The 18,368-nt window shown below is 41.4% G+C and overlaps 1 protein-coding gene across 14 annotated transcripts in view; it reads left to right on the forward strand.

Moving 5' to 3' along the window:
- ATP2B2 (ATPase plasma membrane Ca2+ transporting 2) overlaps positions 1–18,368 on the forward strand; it is a 372,922-nt gene that overhangs the window by 121,746 nt on the left and 232,808 nt on the right. For all 14 annotated transcript variants that reach the window (XR_014561209.1, XM_083726734.1, XM_083726721.1 and 11 more), the window contains exon 3: positions 13,776–13,867. The gene's annotated coding sequence lies outside the window, so the exon portion shown is untranslated. The remainder of the gene's footprint in view (positions 1–13,775; positions 13,868–18,368) is intronic.

An 18,368-nucleotide genomic window follows, 5' to 3' on the forward strand; every position in this document is an offset into this window, starting at 1 on the left:
TCTCTTCGCACCGCCCAGCCTCCCAAGAAAAAAAACCCACCTCAAACAGTCACAAAGCACAAATTCCACGCGACCGCAACTTGCTATGCCCAATAATCAATGCCCCAAAATGCCATAGAAAATTAATCAGGGCCCCAGTGTACCATAAATCATAATCAGTGGCTGATGTAAATAATAATTAATAATGAGGCATTCGTCATTATAAAAATACCTTTTTATTATTCATTTGTTTGACCCCTCAGAATTACTCCTCCTCATAGAAATAAAATTAACAAGTTACCTTTTTTTGAGTGTGTGTTCTTCACTCCCCTTCAAAACAGTGACCAGTGTATACGGCCCCTTTCAATGCAGCCTGCTTTCCCCAAGGAAAGAACAATTCACCAAACTTCCCCCTGCTTAAGTTTAAAAAGGGGCTTCAGGCAACTAACTCCTCCGCCTCCTCCCCTCGCCTCCTCCCCTCGCCTCGCCTCCTCCCCTCGCCTCCTCCCCTCGCCTCGCCTCCTCCCCTCGCCTCCACTCCTCGCCTCCTCCCCTCGCCTCCACCCCTCGCCTCCTCCCCTCGCCTCCACTCCTCGCCTCCTCCCCTCACCTCCTCCCCTCGCCTCCTCCCCTCGCCTCCACTCCTCGCCTCCTCCCCTCGCCTCCACTCCTCGCCTCCTCCCCTCGCCTCCTCCCCTCGCCTCCACTCCTCGCCTCCTCCCCTCGCCTCCTCCCCTCGCCTCCACTCCTCGCCTCCTCCCCTCGCCTCCTCCCCTCGCCTCCACTCCTCGCCTCCTCCCCTCGCCTCCTCCCCTCGCCTCCTCCCCTCGCCTCCGCCCCTCGCTTCCTCCCCTCGCCTCCTCCCCTCGCCTCCGCTCCTCGCCTCCTCCCATCGCCTCCTCCCCGGAGCCGCAGCAAAGGCTTTAAAGAGCCACATGCGGCTCTGGAGCCGCAGGTTGCCGACCCCCGACCTAGAGGCAGCTGCTGATATAAGCAAACTCCCCACTCAGCTGATGCCTCAACACCTGAGCTGCATGAAAACATACCACATAGATGATAGCTGTAGAATTTCTGTACTGTTCTGTATAGATATTGGGATAACTGTAGTGAACATATCTACTTTTCTGTGGGGCCCATCTTAGCATCTGTATACAAGAATCCTTTCTCTAACTCTGACTAGCCTAGACTTGCCTGATCTATGGTGATATCACTATAGAGTGGTAAATAATAATAATAAAAAAGCAAGAGTGCTAGTTCACTGAGCAGAGAAATTGCTTCTGACAGCTGGAATATGCATTAAACCCGAGGCATTTCCACCAAATAATACTGTGATATTGATGTTGTAAGTACTGATGGAGAATGCAGTATGATGATGAACTGCTTCATGTTGCCTTAGGCTTAACTCATAAAAATACTAAATTTAATTATCTTAAGTGTGACCTCAACACACACACACACACACACACACACAGAGAGAGAGAGAGAGAGAGTTTGTACATCTGTATATGTTAAAACCTCATCTCTCGCTCCCCAAACCACAACAGCTAGTATAGGGTTGCCATATTTCAAAAAGTGAAAATCCAAACACAAAAGTTGTTGATCTTTAGTTTTGCCCAAAATATACACTTCCAACATGGGCTGCCATAATGTCCAGGCTCCATGGGGTACTAGTGCTGCCAGTGACAGCTCACTTGGACTCAGACGGGGAATGTATTAAATTGAACCAGCTTACTGTGGATAGATGTTCCTCCAGAAGCTGCCTCCATGGAAGTGATCTGTAGAGGACCAAATGGGTGCTATAGCTGTAAGCTGGCCTTTGACCATAAGCTGGCTCCATGGATGGACATCCTAGCCCTAGGGCAGTGGTGGCCAAACTCGGCCTTCTATCTGTTTTAGGACTACAATTCCCATCATCCGTGACCACTGGTCCTGTTAGCTAGGGATGATGGTAGTCCCAAAACAGCTGGAGGGCCAAGTTTGGTCACCACTGCCCTAGGGCATTCAGTTCCCCTGTCTAAATATTTTCTTCCTCTGAATGATTAACATCTGTAAAGAGCAATAGAAGATATACTGTCTCAAGACTTGCAGAGCAACAGAAAATCACATACAAACTCACAGGGAACTCTTTCATAAAATTTTGATATTATCTATACTGGGATGATAAAGTATAGGACTATGTTCTGCCTTCTGCTTTGTTAAGAATAATGATAAGGTATTTAATGTTTAACAAAGTTAAAATATAATGGTTTTCCCCACTGTGTGTGTGTGTGAGAGAGAGAGAGAGAGAGAGTGAGTGAGTGAGAGAGAAACCACTTATTTTGCTTAATATTTTTGAAAAACTTTTATGTTTTAAATAAATTAAGAAAACCAAGCATTACAGAGAAAAGTGGCTTTTATGAAAAGGTGGACATGTTTAGCATTGGTCATGTATTTAAAGTATATTTAGTAACCTGTGACACAGAAATGTCACTCGAAGGACTACTAACACACACACACACACACACACACACACACACATTCATGATAAAGATTGTGAATAGTATTTTCTATTATAAATTAGAATGTTTGCTAAATAAAGTGGCACATGGAACAACAGGGAGGAAGGTGCATATTATGTAGGCCTATTATGAAATAAAACAGATGATGCACACTCTCTAGGGAAGATAATTAAAATGACAATGAAGAGGTAAGCTGATCCATGGGAACTGAACTACAAAATCTAATAAAATGAGTATCACTTTAATCAATCATTTTCAAAATCAGTCGCTTTATTCGTATGCTGCCTTTCAAAAGTTAAAACCATACTCAAACATAACAAAGTCATAATGAAAAAAACAACAAAATGTACACAACCAAATTGAACAATTTTCACATAAATCATAAGATCCAAAATAGAGATGCAAAAAATTAACATCCTAAACAACACCCACCCCCACAACAAACCCCATAAACAATACCCCAGCCCAGTACTCTGTTCAGCAGTCTCAACTTCTGTATCTGGAGTCAGAGAAGCAGAATCCAGATCAGAAATCTTTGCTCCCCACCCCCCTTAAATAACAAATTGCACATACTTCCTACTTCAGGGAAAGCAGAGTTGCAGTTTCATTGACTTACATATGGGTCCGCTGCGACCAGCTCTTTCTTTATGAATGTCACCCATCTCCCATTAAAACTCCTGCTACAAGACCCTTAAGAAGTGGAAGATATATTGGTTGTTGAGATGTACTTGCTAACAATGCTCAGAGCAATAATGCGGTAGTCATAACTGCTACATAAAGTAGGCACTTCTATCCCAGGAGACAACTCCTTCTTTTAGCCTATGATTTTCAGTGGACTACACATACAGTTTTAAACTACAGTAGAGAACTAGCTTGGTATGACACAAGACGATTTAGGAAAGAAGGCAGTGTACAGTTTCAGGCCCATTAACAGCAAAGTCTCAGAATGGTAATTCAAGCTTCCACAGTAAGATCTCTTTCCTGCAATTTTACCTGCCTGATGCAGGAACCACACTCTTCAGCTGCTAATGCATCAAACAATGCAGCAGCTGTGCTTAGTATCTTAGTTTTTGAACATGAAATTATGATGCAAATTAAAGGGGATATCATACTTCCTGCCAAAGCTAGTAGCCAAGTCTGAATCTGTAGTTTTACCTCTAATTTTATGGTTGACAGGCAGTGGAAATCTGATAAGCTGCTGTAAGAAACACCTTGCTGAATACCTTGCTAGTATGAATATTTCAGACCTAAGAACTAGAGAAGGGATTTGCATGAAATAAACCACCATATCCTTGCATCCATATTTTTCATACCATCTATCCCATCTTCTTCCCATCACCACTTCACTCTCATTCTGGGAACAGCAGCACCCCGTGTTTTCAAGCTGCCTCCTTCTCCCTAAGTCCCCATGTCATAGCCCATTTCCTTCAAGAAGGTTCCCTAATTCTCATTATCTTCCCTCTCCTCTCCTGAAGCAAAGCATGAAGTTAAGGATTCCCCCACCCAAGTCTGATCTGCTCTGTTTCTATGTTTTTCTGTATGTATTTATGTTTCTCTATGGCCGTGGATATTTCAAGAAGTATGAGTGTTCAAAACATTGGATTAACAGCACCAAACATCTCTTGATTGTTTTCGTTTTTGTTGTTTTTAAGCACAACAGCAGAGATTTAAGCTTCATTTAATTTTTTTTTTAAAGCCTGTGTTCTGCTTCAGCAAAAAAGATAAACAGCCAGGGCTCTTCGGTACTTTGCAGATAGCATTCTAGACAACCTCAGATTGTAGGGCCAAATGCAGAAGACTGTAAGAATAACCATTAGAATAACCACCAGAAAGAAAGGCTGGTGTGAAGTGTTCAAGGGAGATTCACACCACCCAGCCACCTCTTATTTATTTCAAGGTTAGAGAAGGACAACCTCCTGCTCTCCCCAAAAGGAATTATGTAGGTGGGTCATGGCAGTGCAGAAAGTTAAGCACTTGCTCCTTACTGTCAGAATTTCGAATTAAAGAACACTGATTCCTTACATCTCCGAAACACCGCCTCTGAGAAGGAACCTGTACTGCTACATTTATCTGAAGAAGTGTGCATGCACACGAAAGCTCATACCAAGAACTGACTTAGTTGGTCTTTAAGGTGCTACTGGAAGGAATTTTTTTTGTTTTGACTATGGCAGACCAACACGGCTACCTATCTGTAACTGCTACATTTATGACATAGCTAGGATTGCACAGAGATGCCATTTTGTATTAATCCTGAATCAGCCCACCCACTGTTGAATCCTATGTCCCCTTTCAGACTGTAAGACTGGCAGCTGCTTGTGTTCTCTATCAGAAGTGAATAGCATATCAGTAAAGAACATGTGTATATTTAAGTTGTTCATCAACCAAATTCAAAGGCTCTAGAGCCACTCTGAAATTCAAACCCATGCCTGCTTTTAAAATAAAAGTTTTAGGAGTGACAAACTATTTCACAGTCCATCTGCTAATCAACACTAACAGAAAATATCTTTTCACAGTTGGTGAAAACAGGCACGTCTTGATTATAGATCCACCTACCCTCAAGTGTCAGGACCTTTCTGAGAATGCCTAACAAATCTCAGCATGGCAGACTCACTTACAATCTTTTGTGTGTCATAGGCTAAATTAATCACTGCTAAATTAATTTCTACACGTAGAGGGAAGTGCTGTAGAGGGAAGTGAGGGGCAGGTGGGGCTCATCAACCTGGGAAGGTAACCCATCTAGGAGAAGAAAAACTCTGATCCTAAACTTCTGCTGCCTTGTGGGATATCTTCGGCAGAAGAAAAGGCTAAGGAGCAAACTGTCATGAACTAGCAGGATTTCGGGGAGGAGGAAAAGGAGGAAGAGGATCCTGGTGAGGGGTGCAGCTGGGAGTGGGTCACACGGGAGCAAGCTGGGGATGGGGAAGGAGAGGTTGTTGTAGACAACAGTCATGGGGTGACAGAGGATGATGAGAGGGCAGGGACTAGTGTGTGGAAGCTGAGCAGTGGGACCCTTCGCCAGAGCAAGAGAGGCCCCCGTCCCCATGAACATGGCAGGTCCTAAGACATAGGGAACAGCGGGTGGGGCACTCCAGGAAGCAGAGGCAGGCCAGAGCCTGCAGCCTGGTTTACTAGCTGGCAAGGTGGGGAAGGAGGCATGTGATTCCTCAGCTGGGGCAAGCTGAGAGCAGGTGAGGGTCACATGCCTCATCAAGCCCAGATGCTGCAATCAGCAGGCACAGTATAAGAAGGTAGCAGAGCTGGTGTACTGTGGCTGCTCAACTGCCCATGTTGGGGGACCTTGCCTGGGTTGGACCTGGTCTTTCCTGGTCTTTGGACTTGGGTTATGTGGATTGGCTTCTGGACTTGGCACACTGTCTGCCAGGTAGGCCAGGGGATCAGGACATAAACCCTACACAAATACAGAGTGGAGTCCTTATGATGGCTGTATCCCTAAAGCAGCCTTGTATGCCTCCTTCCGGCAACTCCTGCAGCCAAGCTGGTGCCAGATGTATTGCTCTCATCATAAATTACCAAATTGGGTGATTTGGGCTCTTAAGGATTTTGTCATTATATGTTTGCTTTTTATTCTAAAGGGCCATGAAAACAAGAGCAAATAGCCTATGTCATCATGGCTTCTCCTTGCTAGGCTAAGTGTTTTAGAAAGCTTTCCTATACATTAGTACTTGGGTGGTTTTTTTGTTTGTTTGGGCACAAAACTCATTTTTCAGTCTGATGTCAGTTCAGGGTAAACTACAGAAGGACAAATATGTTATTTTTAAAGCCTTCAGGAACTAAGCATTCAGTTGGATGACTTCAGTTAATTTGGGAGAGAAAAGTACATTTTCTATTTTTATTCCTTCAAGTTTGCATGATATTTCTGAAGTCACAGAGGGAAAAGCCAGTGTTCTTATTCATGGAATCCTACAATGTTCTTTTAGTGACTGCTATTAATACTCTCTGTAATTCGTTTTCCCCCTCCCTTGCAGATAAGTTTGCATTAGAAGACCAGATTTGAGTTGGCACGGTAATAATGGGCCTATTCAGTTGTTAAGGGAAAAGAGCTTGTTATCAAGCGCTAAACTGCTGCTAGAGCCTTTGATTTATTTGTTAATCTTTGGTAGTAAATACTTGTCCTAGTTCAGCAAAATGGTTATGAAGTAAATATGTTTCACATTTGGTCATTTACAACCAGTAAATTGAAATTTAACCCAGTAGTATATGAATAATTTTATTATCTGTAATGTTGTGTGTGTGAGAGAGATTGTGCTTACTGGTACAGAGTACCATCACTTCTTTTTTTGGCTGCCCTTGGCAACCATTTTGTTCTGGCACCTGAGGCAATTTTATCAACATGAGTACCAGCACTTTATTTTTTATTTTCTACCATATAAATCACCATTTAACTGATATTTATCAAGACAATAGGAAGAGAAAACCATGCTGCGTTGTTAATTAATTTTGCCTGCTCTTTCATTTTCTATTAAACTATAAAATACTTTCTCATATGTTTTTGAAGCAGCATTATTGATAGCGTGTTGAGGTCATATGAAAGCTTTTCTGAAATAATGAAGAATTGCAGTGACTTGTACCTTTATTTGCTTTACCAGAATTAAAATATGAGACCTAGCCTAGAAAAGAAAGGGGTGCATTATCATGGAAACTGGAAAGAAGACTGATGATTCTAAAATAAGGAACAAGGGCAGGGCAGTTCTCAATACTGTTTTTTCTCTCAGAATATGCTTATGTGCACATTTTCCTCATTAGACTATTTCAATTTTACTTGTTACAATAATCCTTTTAAATCCGTGTACATTTTTTCCTCTGCAGTGTAAGAAATATTGAAATTAATATGGATTCTATCATTTCACACATATTTGGCCTTGTGCAGTTGCAATTGCTTAACCATGGTTAGCTCCCTCTTCCACCTCAAGTGCTAATTTTCCTAACTCTTCCCAGCTATACTTTTTATACAATTCATTTCATTTCTGGCAGCCACATTCATTTCATTTTCCATTTGTTATGTCTTTTTCAACCATTCAGCCTGATAATGGAACTAAGACTGTTTTAGTGACTCTGGTAGACAATATTTGTCTAGAATAGTCTTCCCCAATCCAGTGGCCTCCAGATACTATTAGACGATAACTCCTATCATCCCTGATGATTGGCTGTGTTGGCTGGGGCTGAGGAGAGTTGCAGTCCAAAACATCTGGAAGATGCCAGGTTATTGAAGTCTTCTCTGGATATTGGCAAGGGAAATATCCCTGTTGATTCCCTTGAACTGCTCAGTGACCTATATTTGAGAAAGTTACATTGAGAAGCATGACTCTAGGGACAACTGTTTTCACTCATGAAAAACTGTATCAAATAATGGACTGACTCTGAAATACGTTAGTAGTCCAAAGATATGCTGTATCATTGGTATATGAGGTCAAGAGCAAAGACATTTAAAGATCTTGCTTTGGAGGTAAGGTTAAAGTAACTATCAAGTTCCAGATTGGTAAAGATGCCCAGGATATTAATATTAGTAAATACACAAGCAAGGTGTAGCTTGATGTGCTATTTATACCAAAGGTGAATTTACCTTGCATTCATATAAGACATTTTTGTACTGGTTTTATTTGCCCTGTAGGGACAACAATTAACCTGAAGTATATAAATAAAATTAACAACACAAACTTTTAATCAAATGGCAGGGCCTTGATGTATAGGGAGGGGGAAACCTTTAAGAAAAAGGAAAGAGAAGTTGAATACAACAGATGGCTGTTTCTGACCATTGACTTAGTACAGTATTATAATTTAACAGGCTTTTCAATACAAAGGGGAGTTTAAAAAAAGTCAAAATAGAATGAGAATATTTCAGGGAAATCCATAAAAATGGCAAGAAAATAGAGGCCATAAAACTCTGTGATAAAAACTCATTGGATGGTAAAAAGCCAGGAAAATAAACAAGGGTTTTACTTGATGCCAAAAAGGCATTAAAGCAGGCACCTGGCAAGAGTCTCCTGGGAGAGAGTTCCTAATGATATAATCATTTAGTGAGTCGGTCAACTGTATCATTCTGCAAAGCAATGAGAAGAATTTTAACCACTCTCCTGCTTCCCCAGATGCCTGAACAGTAGCAGGAGCATAAAGATTACTAGAATACAAAGTAGTTGCATGTATAACTCTGCTTAGGTTACCGCTTGGTACATGGACAGCTGTAGTAGTCTCAGCATTCCTATGCTGAAATGGTAGTACATGGGTAGTGGTCAACCATTTAAAGAGGGTTGGGGAACTTGTGACACCCTCTAGATGTTGCAGGATTAAAACTCCCATCCTCCCAGACCATTGGTCATTCTGACAGGAGTTGATTGGCAGCTACAGTCCAATGGCACCATTGGCTTCCTATCCTTGCCCTAAAGCAATAAATCTACACAATATTTCTGACATGGGGTTGAGGCAATACATCACAAATTCTTTGAATACTTACATAATCATATCCCTCTGAGCAATTTGCAATAGCAAGGGCAGAGCTCTCTGGGGGAAGGAACAGCATTTTCCCAAATACAAAATTCTATACATTGAATATTTTGAATTGCAGCTCAGTTCTGCTCCTTTGAAGGAAAAAAATATTCGCCAAACAGGGTATACTAGTGCCCCCATGTTGCGGATGCAGGCTAAGTGTGCACTGTACAGAAATAATTTACATGCATTGAGGATTCATGGCCACCAGGAACATACTTTCTGCACAGTGCATACTTTCCCCCACAATGTGGGGGCACTATTAAACCCTGCGGGAGGATTGTTTAGAAAGTTTCCACTTCACCCATTTTTGTCCTTTATGCAAGGGACGCCACCACTTTCTAATAATAATACCTTTATTGTATACCCTCCCCCCCCCACTCAATCTCATTGCACTTTGTGTGCTTGTCGCCAGTGGCGGAGCTTCATGCTCCGGCACCAGGGGGCAGAGATCAGTCAGCGGCAGGGCTGGCGTGTGTCCTGGGGGTGTGGCACGCTGCCTGTGGGGGCGTGGTGCCCTGCATGGGGGGGGCAGCCACGATGGCACCCCACCGGGATTGTGCTGCTGGGGGGGTGCGCTCCCCCCGCCCTCCTCTTCCTCCGCCAGTGCTTGTTGCACAACACACCAACCCCAAAAGTCAGTTGCACTATATTATTTCTGCTGTAGTGGTTACAGTGGAATAATCACTAGCACAACAGAATCACAATACCACTCTGCACTTTAATTTGGTATACCCACTGCAGCAGCATATTTATGTACAGCATTCCATTAGTTCAAATACCCTTATCCAGAAGTTGTAAGGTTGCAAGTTGAAAATACAATCATACATACCAGTAAATGTTGCAGGTCTTTGAAACATAGATAAGGAGTGCCACACTCTTTCAGTTGTTCCACCATGTCAAGCCTTTCAGTTTGCACAGTGGGATGATCATAGAATTGTAGCGTTGGGAGTGACCCCCAAGGGTCATCTAGTCCAACCCCCTGCAATGCAGGAACCTCAGCTAAAGCATCCATGACCAGCCAACCTCTGCTTAAAACCCTCCAAGGAAGGAGAGCCCACGATCTCCCCAGGGAGTCTGTCCTACTGTCAAACAGCTCTTACTGTCAGAAAGTCCTTTCTGATGTTTAGTCGGAATCTCCTTTCTTGTAACTTGAAGCCGTTGGTGATCTCCTCTCTCTTCTTCCCACACATTATTTTGGGGGTTCTCCAGAGCCCGCAGAGCCAATTTGGGGGGGGCTTGGAGTGCACAGGGGGAGGAGAGGGGGGAAAGCCCCATTGCATTAGCACGACTCATTGCACTGGCTCCCTCTAGAGCCCCTGCTCAGCTGCATCCAGCACATAGTGCTTTAAACACTATACACAATTATCTTGGTAATTCTTACAGCCCTGTAAAGTAGGTCAGTGTTATCATTCTTAGATTATAATGTGGGGTTAGATGAGTTTGGAAAAAAGAACATCTACTGTAAGCATGGGGGGCAGTGATGGCTGCATGCATTTTAAACTAATGCAAAGGCAAAGGATGTTGTAATAATTTAAAATTCAAATGTCACTCTGAATGCCATTACTTGAACGTGCTTCTAATCTTCATTTAATCTTTATTTTTACAATCTTGCCACCTTGTGGTGTGCTTTGGCAATGAAAGTTTGATTTAAATTCCTTTTTAAACTTGATGCATTTTATAATGCAATATGCAAATGACAGGAATAGTCCGTGGAACATACTGAGCAATCTGATTATGAAGAGTGTGATTTAGTTTTCTCTGTTCTGCCTTTAGCATGTTGTATTTTGGGAGAAGTAAATAATTCTGTTAAATAAAATTTCCTAAAACAAAACAAAACAAAATAAAACACTGTTGCGTGACCCTGATCTTCAAGCAGCGTGACTTTCCAGGAGTTCCATGCGTTTACCTAGGGACTGTATTTTCTTTTGGGAATGAGGCACAGCAGAGACCGTGGTGCCTTTATGATATATGGGTTATTTACACATATATACAACCTGAGGCTACAATGCAGGTGTTCACAGCATCAACACCCCAAGAGGGTCTTGCTTCTCCACTGGCCTCCACTGGTCTTGGATTCAACCAGAAATCAACCACCATTCTCTGACCCCTCTGTCCAGCTTTTGCCTTTAACAGCCTGCAGCCTCACATCATGCCCAACCCCAAAACTCTAAATCAAACTCTGACTTTGTCTTCTATCTCCAAGTTGGAGGAGGAGCCCCACCCATTTTCTGTCTGGCACAGAGTCTCCTCTCCTTGGCGTTCTTAATGGCTCATTACCTTTTCTTTGTTGACTCGTCTTCCAGGCAATTACCTCATGAGGAAGCTGACCTGGCTTATATTTTAACAATTGCTGGATCCAGGGGTTCAGGAAGCTTGATTAAATTCTAACACTTACTGGGTCCAGGAATTTAGAAGTGTCTTGTACCCACAAACTCATAACAATACTAAAACACTAAAAACTAGTAATAAAATGAATCCTTTCTCCTTGTTGATGGGACCATGTTTATTTGAGGCCATTTTAAATCTATACTTTCCAGTGAATGTTTACTCCCTCCACCATATGCTCAAAAGAGGCAACAACTGATCTATGGAAAATTGCAGTCTGGATGAACACACAACAGGGGCTTTGTTTCTATCTTGGGCTTCGTTCGCAACATGAATAACACAGTACCTTGGTATATGATGATGTCATTGCCATGCTCCAGGGCTTCTTATTTCAAACGTGAAATGAAATTCTTAGACTCACTGAGAATGAAGATTAGATCAATCAGGCTAGACTAAGTAAACATAGAAAATAAAAATGCTAACTAAATGAATATGAATGAAAACCTTTCTGCAAACAATGGCAACCCAAGCACAGAAGTGTCCTGCCTGCTGTACTTTCTAAGAGCAGACTGAAGATAGGATAAGTCATTGTCGTCGCCCCTTTCCCCACTTCCATTTCTGATAGAAAGTAGACTCATCAGAGAGACTGTTGGACACTTTGATTAGAATGTGTCTGAGTATACAGCATCACACGGAAGAGCTTTGGGTGGGAGGAAAGTGGTGTTCTACCTCTTTTGTTGTTACCTTTGCTGTTGTATCATGCAATATGATATAAATTCCATTGTCTCTTGAGCATGGTGGAATCTGCTAATTGATGGAGAAAATAGACACTGATTAATGGGCAATTAGCAGCAGCCAAAAAATATTCACCCCAAAGCATCTGGAAGTTACACTCATCTGCAAGGGATGGAGGGGCCTGATTGAATTTTGGATTTTGCTGTGCTCAGACCTGTTAGATTAAGTGAGGATGCACCATTGGAACTACTACTGTTTGTACTTAAAATTTATTGCCAGCTATATGCTGGGTGCTGCTGCATAGAACATGGCACTGGCCCAGAGAGTATAACCCAGTACTGTTTTGTGCATTTGCTTCTGTTCCCCAGCAGTAGTTGCCCAATCAGTCAAACATATTTATTTTGATTTGGATTATTATTATTTCTTAATTGCTGTTTGTTTTCTTAATCACTACTCAAGTTTTAACTGGTGCTGTTGAAATTTAAGGGGGCATTAACTGGATGCTGATGATTTCTCCTGAAATTTTATACACTGCTTTGAAGGGGCAATTACGCCTTTAAAAATGGCACACAAATCAGGAAATAAAACAATATTACACATCGTTTTAAGTCACAGTTTGTATTAAATAATGCTTTAAAGTGAATGAGCAATGTGTTGGGGGCAGGCTGCTCAAAAGTGGCTCGCTTCCTGTTACATGCTGCCCTTTGTTCTTGGCTTGCCATCATGGTTTGGTTAGGAGAGAAACAGTGACGGCCAGTGAGGCGGCATGGGGTAGGGCACTGTTGCACCACACTGCCTTGGAAAGCTATGAGTCCCCCACCTGTTCTGCCTCACCAGCTGCTAGTGGGGAAAAAACAAAGCATGATTACTGATTTGCTGCAATGGCATGCCAGCCTCTGGTTTGTTTCTTCTGCTGCTGGGGAAAGAAGGGAGCAGGGGTGAAGCAACTAATAAACATTTTAGCAGTGGCTACTTGCATGCCACACATTATTGAAGCATTGTGTGCAAACTGGGCCTATAATTCTTCACCTGTAAGATCATTCTATAATTCTATCAGATTTCTGAAAGAGAACCAGCAGGCTGAATATCCTATTGCTTGGGACAGGAGGAGTGTGAAATGCCCTATACTAACTTTGCAAGCAGCTTTGATGCTTCAGATATGAGATTGAAATGGACCTGAAACTGGAGCCAGTGAAATGGTGGCATCAAGTCAGATGTTCTGCATCACTACCAGCAAAGAGGAAGAGGAGACTCAGCACTGTTATCTGATGGAAGACCCACATCTCCTATAACATCCAAAATGTTTAGGCTTTTTTTATGCTGTTTATGTCATGTGTAAATATTAATGCAAAACAATGTGGGAGTGAAATCAAATGCACATTCTAGATGATGGCATTACCATCTGGTGAGATTAAGCAAAAACTGATTTTTACATGTGAAATTCTTTTTTTTTTTAATAAGAGGGAAGGCTTAAATGTCTTAGGAAGCATACCTGCTATAAAAGCTCAGTGAGATTATACAATGTTCAATGGGCAAGCCTGAACATTTTTTTGCATGTAAGGTATAACTGAGACATTAGGAGAACCCTTCATGAGCTTATATCTATAACCATACATATATTGTTAGAATCTGATATCGCAGTATTGTAGTCTGCTGCTATTCTCCTACTTCACTTGTGTCCTTTATAGCTTGTCATCTTGAATCTTTCTGTTGTGTTTTTTCCTCTCTCCCCAGTTGCGACATCAAGATTGATTAACCCTAGAAGAAGCTGGTGATGTGACTCCAGTTCCAGTTTATCAACTCATTTCTAAGGACAAATCAACACTGTGAGTTTTGTATGATGTTCTCAAAGCATTCTAAACAATCTTTAGCTTATCTATTAAGCTTAAATAATCAAGTTTCATTGCTAGCGAAAAGAAACCAGTCAGACAAATGAAAATGGTTGGTTCACTATAATCCTGAAAGTATTTGGGAGGAATGGAACACAGCAGTGTGGCAATTGTTCCATAAACTTAGAATTGTAGAGTTGGAAGGGACTCTGAGAGTCATCTAGTCCAACCCCCTGCAATGCAGGAATCTCAGCTAAAGCATCCATGACAGATGGCCATCCAACCTCTGCTTAAAAACCTCCAAGGAAGGAGAGTTCGCAACCTCCCCAGGGAGACCGATTCACGAGCATTTCAGGTTGCCAAATGGAGTGGCCCACTTTATCTCACCCTGTGTGCTCTTCTGGAGATTCTTCGGACCCCACCCCAAACCAATAAGGAGGCATATGGGGATAGGAGTGGGGAAAGCCCCTTTGTGCTAGTGGATGTCCTTGCATGTGTTTACACTAGTGGGACCTTTTGACTGAATCCTGCTAAGAAGCTCCCTCTTTCTGAGAATGCCATTCTGTTCTATATTATGACAAGACTGACACTGTAGGGCTATATGGATATTCAGTTAGAAACAAATAGTGCCGTCCTATACATGTCTACTCAGAAGTAAGTCACTTGCCTTTCCTTGGCTTGTTCCTAGAAAAGTAGGTATAGGATTTTTTGCAGCTTAACAGCACATATTAACTTTCTTATAAATCACATTTAATTCAGTGAGGCTTACTCCCAGATCATGGGATTGCAGCAAGAAGGTTTCATTGAACTCAGTGGCACTTTTCAATATACATGCGCAGGACCATGTTATAAAAGAAGCACATTTTAATACTTGATACTAGAATTGCATTGATAGTGAATTATTCAAGGGAACATAAAATTAGTAGTTGATCTGTCTGCAGTATCCTTCATGGCAGGAATCATTTTCTGGTATTCTGATTGCACCCCCTTCCCGAACAGAAATTATTTGCATTACACAATCAAGCTCATTTTCAAAATATTTTGTATGTGCATTTGAGTCATTCATATAAGATGCAGAGATTATCTAAATGTTATTTTACATGGAAATGTGTATTGTGTTCTGGTGATGTACTGTTACTTTCCACAAAGTGAGCTAAATGACCACATTACCTGCAACTCTCAAACCAACTCACAATGATTTAAATCATATTTCATTAGAGTAAGTGTATTACTTGAATTGCATGCCCTTAGCTATTAAAGTAAGAATATAGTCTTATTGACTGAAATGACAGAGGATCCTCAAGAATTCAGGTTTTCAAAATGTGGGATAAGTAGGAGAGTTACTTACTGGGTATTACATTGACAGTGAACTCCCATGGATGACACACAAGAATGGTAATTATTTCTCCATAGTCCTTATTGCAGAGGCACTTGAGGTTTAATATTTACTTGCATAGAGGACAGTATGATGCATTTTTATATCTCCCATAAGTTCCTTTTAAATTCTATAGCTAGCAGCAGTTCCCAAATTTTATGTGTCTAGATAATGGCCTATATCTTATCAATTTAAAACAGGAGGCATTTTCATACGGTCTGTGCCAACCATTTTATTATAATTATTAATTCAGTGCATCATAAGTATGGCCACTTACTCAATCATTCCTATTGCACTGCATTAATCAATTAATATTACACTAATTTGTATTTTGGTGTGTGGTGTAAATTGAAGAGAGACAAAAATGTGATCTTTCAAATATCCTTAGTCATGCTTTAATGTGTTCTTGAAAGTGAGTTCTTGCTAATACTTAAGTAATCAGACATTTAAATGCCTGTCTTTGGAAGATTAAAACACACTGAAATCCTGATCCCATAGATCTTTGCAATAGTCACATACAGAGTTCATCCACACTTCTGGTTGAGCTCTGTACCATAAACTCTTGGTACAGGTCAGAGAGGTTTCTCTTTTGTCCCACCACTTTCCCTGGGAAAACCCGCTGTTTATGATGCTGGCTACGTTGAGTTACCAAAAACTCATGCACAAAAATTATTGCACTGTGAAATGATGTGTTTATTTTCCTTCTCTAGACTTGCCTAATCTCTGCAATGCAAAATAAAATTAGATTTGCCAGATGTCTGTGCTTCACTCATATAGGACATTGTGTTATTTTTCAAATAGTAAAAAACTAATGGGGCCAGCAACTGTTGCCAGAGTTTGCACCTTGCAGTAGGGCAGCCTATAATGCCAAGGGAAGGCTATGCCATGTCATCTCATTTCAATATTGGTAGAAGTCATCAAACTAAACATTCCTTAGCTATTAAAATATATGGATTACCACAATACAGCAGCACTTCCAGATTCCAGATTGTGTTCATGCCTGCATTTGTATAGCCTGTTTTTCTTCCATCCCACATTGTTCATCTGATCTTTTTGACATGATTGCCATTTTCACACCACAGTTAGGTGTCACTTACTTTCTTTTTGAGCCTCATTGCTGTGGAACTGTTCACCTTGCTATTACTCTGAAAGCCTCAGGGAAACAGCAGCTTTCTTGTAGGAGATGTGTGATTCACAACAGAAAAGGCTTTTTCCTGTCAATCCATCTTGAGCTAGTACTGAAATGAAAACAAAATCAATGACACGCACCTTGGTATATGCGACTAACTACAACTCCCCACCCGTCACTGTCTATTAAAACCACGTTGGCTATGCATATAATTGCATCTATTGCAGAATGGAGTAATTGTTGGCTAGCTGCGATCATGTAATGTGACTTTGTGCAGGGCACTTACTTACGGTCTTAGGTTCCGAATATTGCAACTCATTTTAACTTGTTATTTTTTTCTAATTGCGGTAGTGTGATTGAGCATGCCTCTGTGACCCACCTGAAATTCAGTTGTGTTTGCATCTGAGAGATTGTCCCGCTTTTTACAAAGTACCATATGCCTCAGCTCTGTGGAGCTACATGGCAGGAGACAAGATGCATTCCTGCACCATAATTGCATAAGCCAGATGAGAGCTTCTGTCCTCAGTTGGGCTCCCAAGCATATTGGAGCAATCCTCATTTACTTTCTGCAGTAGTCCCACAGAACAACCCTTGCCCCCTAAGGCATCAACACTTTCACGACATGCATAAACCAGAGGAACAAGGCAAGCAGATGGAACCCCTACATATCTGTTCCACCCCCCTCCCAGGTCATTCTCAGCCATCCTGCTGCTTCCTGCGGGCTCCTGGACAACAGCACATCTTGTATAGTGGTGGAGTTAATGGGCTCATCTCTGCTGTTTCTGTCCACATGCCTTTCATCTCTCCCTTTGCCTTAATATCCCTGCCAAATAGAACGAATGCACTGCTCATCTTAGTATTTGCCTTCACATTTTGTGTTACAGAGAACAAATCACATCTAATAAGGTAGCAAGCTGGTAGAAGGCAGAGGCATCTCTCCCTATTCCATCCAGAGATGCTGCCCAAGGTGCTGCAGAAAGGACAGAAATGGAGGTGGGGAGATTGTGCACACAAGTCAAAGCTTGTGAGCGAAGCCAAGGAAGTAGCTGCCTTAGTATTAAATGTGCACCTGCGTGTTGGCAACTAATTTGTTTTTATTCTTATTATTACACTATGAAATTTCCTGAACCATAAAGAAGGAAGCGGTTCAGAACTACTTCCTTCTTTCTGTATTAATATATCAATATAATAATAGTGTTATTCAGAGCCTCCTTTCACCTGTACTGTACACATGTTTGCCTTTTGCTCACCACGAGCCAAAGTCTGCAGTCCTTTATTTCATAAGATCTTATTAAAGCTTTTTCATAATACAATATAAGATCAAAGAAACAAGTCTAAGCAGAAACAAAATGGAACGAAAAAAAGAAAATATAGAGTCCTTTCTCAAATGTAGCTCTTAACCCTTGTCACACACAGAGAGTGGTGGATCCTCCCAGCTCTCACCTGGGAGCTTTCTTTTCTTCTCCCAGTCTCTCGCCCTGGGAGATCTTTGCTTCCCTGCTTTTCATTTAAGGTCCTTCTGCCAACCATCCACTACCTTCATGTGTGTGTCATCCATGGATCCTGGTAACAGACCAGAGGATACCAAATAAAAATTAAAGAAAATAGAAAGAAAAGAAAGAAGAAAAATAAATAGGACTTCCAATTTTCTGTCAGTTACATAAAGGAAATTAATAAAAACATTCACTCTTGGATATTCTAACTTCTGTCAAGCAATATTTCCCCAGTTTTCAGACCAAAAATGTCTCAAATTCATTCCTTTTCCATTTCACACAAGAAGTCCAAAAGGGATTATTACCATTAATAAATGTCAGCAATGTTTTTTGTCTAATCAAACATATCAACTTTGCCTCCAATAACTTCAACAAACCATTCTTCCAATATTAAACAATAAATACATATAGGCATTCAAGGGTTATTATTACTGACCCCCATGTATCCCAATCAGTCAAAAAGTAATGGTAGCTGTGTTGACCCATAAGAATTCCAAAGTC

This window comes from Podarcis gaigeae (assembly GCF_964106915.1).
Source record: "Podarcis gaigeae genome assembly, chromosome: 2".
In the NCBI taxonomy this organism is placed as follows: domain Eukaryota; kingdom Metazoa; phylum Chordata; class Lepidosauria; order Squamata; family Lacertidae; genus Podarcis; species Podarcis gaigeae.